Source organism: Aulonocara stuartgranti (assembly GCF_965226115.1).
Source record: "Aulonocara stuartgranti genome assembly, chromosome: 3".
Lineage (NCBI taxonomy): Eukaryota > Metazoa > Chordata > Actinopteri > Cichliformes > Cichlidae > Aulonocara > Aulonocara stuartgranti.
This window is the reverse complement of record NC_138941.1, coordinates 57,535,159-57,539,625: the sequence shown is the minus strand read 5'-3', so window position 1 is coordinate 57,539,625 and position 4,467 is coordinate 57,535,159.

The following is a 4,467-nucleotide window of genomic DNA, read 5'->3' as shown; positions in this document are numbered from 1 at the left end:
GAGAAAATGACCATAATAATCTTTTGTCATTGTCACAGTATAGAGTATAGTCCAATGAGGGTCATCTTTTTTGTGAAGCAGTTCACTGCTCACACAAAAGTACAGTGCTGTAACTTGTAATTTCAACTGCCAAAGCAGATTAAATATTTAATATATTTCTCCCAAATTCCTTCTGAAAAATGTGCGCATGACAGAATGCAGGAGTGAGCCTTTGTGCATCATTCCAGTAAATTACCTCAGTGAGTGACGCAAACGCTGGGGCCCAGAACCATCCCGTTGTTATGTTTAATAGTATAAACTGCCATTCACCATGGTCCCCCTTCTCCTGCAGGCACGTGCAGAGGGGGACTTGGGGCTTGACCCGCCCCTTTCCTGATGGGTGCCCAAAGTGCCCTTTTGTTGAGGCAACTTTTAAAAAAAATTCTTTATTTATTTTTTTATGTGTGTGTGCGTGCGGAGTCCCGTCTGTGCCCCTCAACAATAATATTTAACTATTAATCACAGTTTCGCTAAATAAAAGGATCTGGCTTGCATCAGTCACATGATCACATTTAACCAATGATTGCCCTTGACAGCAGAACGCGCTGGTTACGAGCCGGGAATGAGCTCACAAAGAGCACGCGCATTTTTAGCGGTCCGGAGCTGAAGAAACACAAGTTAACTCAGAGACACAGACTGATGCAACAAAACCAGTAAGTAGGTGTACAGCTCACACTGTAGTGTGTAGCACACAGGAGTATTAGCTTATTACGTACACGTTGGTAAGCTGTCTTGTTGCAACTGACGAACTAAAACAAACGAGCATGCTGTGTGTGCAACAGCGCGACAAACATTACCTGTCCTTTTATTAACTGCACAAGTAGTGCTGGTCACAGCTGCTGGCTACCTGTGTAAGGCTGTCATGGGTCTGTAGCTCTGTCACCGTTTTAGGGAACATATTTAGTTTTAAAGTAAGTTTCCGGGCTTTTCCTGCCTTTCTGGAGGGATTATATTTCACTAAAAAACGATGTAATATGCATGTCCACATAATTATGCATTATTATAATTATAATATATTAAAAAACACACGCTGTATTTTAAAGAACATACATTAAGAAGCAGATTATATCAGATTTATATTTTAAATAAGACAAAATTTGGATTTTACAGCAGTAAAATTATTGTATCTACAGTTTAAAAATGTAATAAGCTTTGCCCTGCACAGAGTGGATAGTGAAACAAATGGAATCATCATAAATACATTATTTCATATTCATTACTTCCCCCTCATTGCTTTATTATTGTAGCTCTAGTAATAAATAATAATGTAAGGATTCTGAATCAGCACCGTGATGCCCATAGTATATACAGTATTCTGAAGAAGGTCTAAAATGTCACTGTGTGTGCGTGCATGTGTGTGTTTTATTTAGATGGATTTTAAAAAAAAAATATTACTCAGGATATAACATTGTCCAGACATGGCTGGTAAGGACATGAGGAGGAAACAGCAGGAGCTGTGTGAGGCTACTAAAGGCAGGGCTATAACATTTTTCTGTCATCATTTTATTATAGATTAAGTGCAAGAGTTGTTAGGTGTGGATAATTAGATTATAGTTTATTGCAATAGCAAGTTGTGCCTTGTTCTCACATAGCAAGTGGAGAGTGATATATGAAATGATGGGATGGAAGGAAGAAGAGAAGCAAAGAGTGATTCACAGGCAGAGCCGAAATTATTTCTCACAGTTTTTTGTTGCCTTATGGTTCCAAGCGCTGTCACCAATCTTTGCATTTTGTTATTATCTCATGACACTTGTTTAATCAGCTACCATCTCTCCGATGGACTTTTTAATGTCAACAGTCTCAGATCAACACAGCCCTGCCCTCCAGCACTATCCACAGCAACCCCTCAACAGCAACATTGTACCCATCAGGTAAAACATCGGCTACGTTTGCTTTGCCTTGTTGCCCATATTAGATTCGTGATGAATGTGTGTTGTTGTTATTCAGCCTGGTTCAATGTGCCCCTTTTTAACTTTGAGCACCCGCCCCTTTAAATCTCTCTGCACGGCCCTGTTCTCCTGCACCACTTCCCATGTGTTTATGTGTGCATTTAATGATTAGTCATTATGTTAAACTCTTTTCCCAAGTCCCCAACAAGTCCCAGGGGATAGTTTCACCTCACAATATTCATCTTAGTAAGTTTGTGTCCAATGTGATCATGATTTCAGATAATCTTGACTTTTGGTGTTTACAGAAAAGAAGTGTTGGGATAATAAGAGCTGTACAAACCTCCTCCCATCTGTCTGTGTCAAGAACATCGGATGATTCCTGGGTCGCAGCAAAGCATGATACACCTGGCAACAAAGTTTCTGATATTGCAACCGTACCTATTTTATTTTGCTGTAATGCTACATAAGGAATGAAATGACTACTGCTATAACTTGGAGTTGGGTTGCTTCTTTTAATAGAAACAAACTGAATATGTAATAAAAAAGAATTTTTTTCTTGCAAAACTTTATTTTCCCAGAATAAACTGCTTCTTTCTTATTTTCTGCAACATTAAAATATTTGTGTTGACACTTCTCTTCGAAATAAATTTACAGTAACTAAATCTGTAGAGTAGGGCAGGTGATGAATAAAGATTGTGTTTACATCTAACCATTTGGTTTTAAATAAAAATAACACCTAGGTTTAAGAGAGCACATGATGCTGTGGAAAGAATGGGGCTTGAAGGACTGATTTACTCTCTGAACGAAAAAAGGATTTTTATTTATTGTCAAAAATTAGAAATATGAACACTTGTAATGCAACTTCAATTGAAGGATGACTTATTCAAAATGCACAAACCTAAAAAAGCATAGCCAAGAAGTGCTCTTCTAGGAGGAAAAAACATAAGAAGTGCTTCACTCGTGCTCTGCACTATGTTGATTTCTGAATACTGTGTGAAACCTTTCAAATAAACCATTCTTCAACAAATCATAAATTACCTGTTTTACAATTACACTTTCAAGAACCTTTGAGGCAAAAGAAGTTTGAAGATAGTTAAACCAGCTGGGTCAGGTGATTGATTTTTAAGTAATGGTTTAATTCAGGGATGGGCAATTCCAGGCCTCAAGGGCCGGTGTCCTGCAGATTTTAGATCTCACCTTGGGTCAACACACCTGAATCACATGATTAGTTCGTTACCAGGCCTCAGGGGAACTTCAGGACATTTTGAGGAGCTAATTTAGCCATTAAAATCAGCTGTGTTGGTTCAAGGACACATCTAAAACCTGCAGGGACACTGGCCCTCGAGGGCTGGAGTTGCCCACCCCTGGTTTAATTACTGCCAATTTAAACGGCTGTGGTGCACAGCCCATTACTAGAGATAGGTTTATCCCTTTATTGTGGCGGGAATGAATTCTATTCTATAAGTTCCGGGTCAATTAGCTGCATGTCCCTTGAAAAGCCAGGAGATGGCAGTAGTGCAACATCTTGGGATGCAAGCTGCCGTTGAAGATTATTATTATTATTATTATTATTATTATTATTATTATTATTATTCATGTCCTATGTCCCCTGCTCCCATGGCTGCTGCTGTCCCTGTGGTTGACGTGCTTGTCAGATATCGACAAATTACGGACTACATATCAATTGACAGCGTGCAATAACCCAGGCGATTCATTCAACTTTCTACCCTCTCTCGATTATTATTTGGTTGGTTTGTTTTGTTACAATTAATGAAAATGCAGAGCCGCGGTCGCGCATTCTAAACACCGGTAAGCTAACGCCAGGCTAGTGACAATTAAGTGCAATTACTGGTCTTAATTATTGAAAATTGTTTTTGTTTTTTTTCCACTATGGCCGAATGTTAAATTAACGTTTCAAGAGTTGAGTGAGTGATTTGGTTTTTGTAGTTTTGTCCGTTTTGGATGTTTTTTGTTACATTTTGATAAAATGCCAGAATGCCTATGGGACTTTTGAATTGAGTTAAAACTCCTTTTAGATTAATGAAAAAACATGAGAAATATTATTGAATTTGTTGCGCAACACCTAAAATTAAGTCTCTTTTGTAATTATTTGATTAACCTTGGATAATGTTTTTTAGCCTTGTTGCTAATTTACTTTACTTTGATGGGACCCATGTAAATGTTTTTCAGTAGTATTTTGAATGAGATTTATCATAAGAGATGATGACTATGAGATGTTATGGTTTGTCTGGTTATTGGTTTGATTGTTGTATGAAATATGGCATTAATTATTTGACTTTGTTATTTATGGCTTTATTTATTTTGTCATGGCAGTAGAACGCTGTTTCATTTTCTTCTGTGAATGCTAATTTATGTTTGACTTTGTTTTGGTCAGGTTTTTGTTTGTTTTTTTTCCCCCCTGCGATCAAAGCAAGCCACCCAACCACCGCTGCATTGTGGTAGGACCTGTGAATCTATGGACTAAATTGAACTGTTGCTACATGGTCAATGGAACAAAACTGATCTGATACTGGACTAA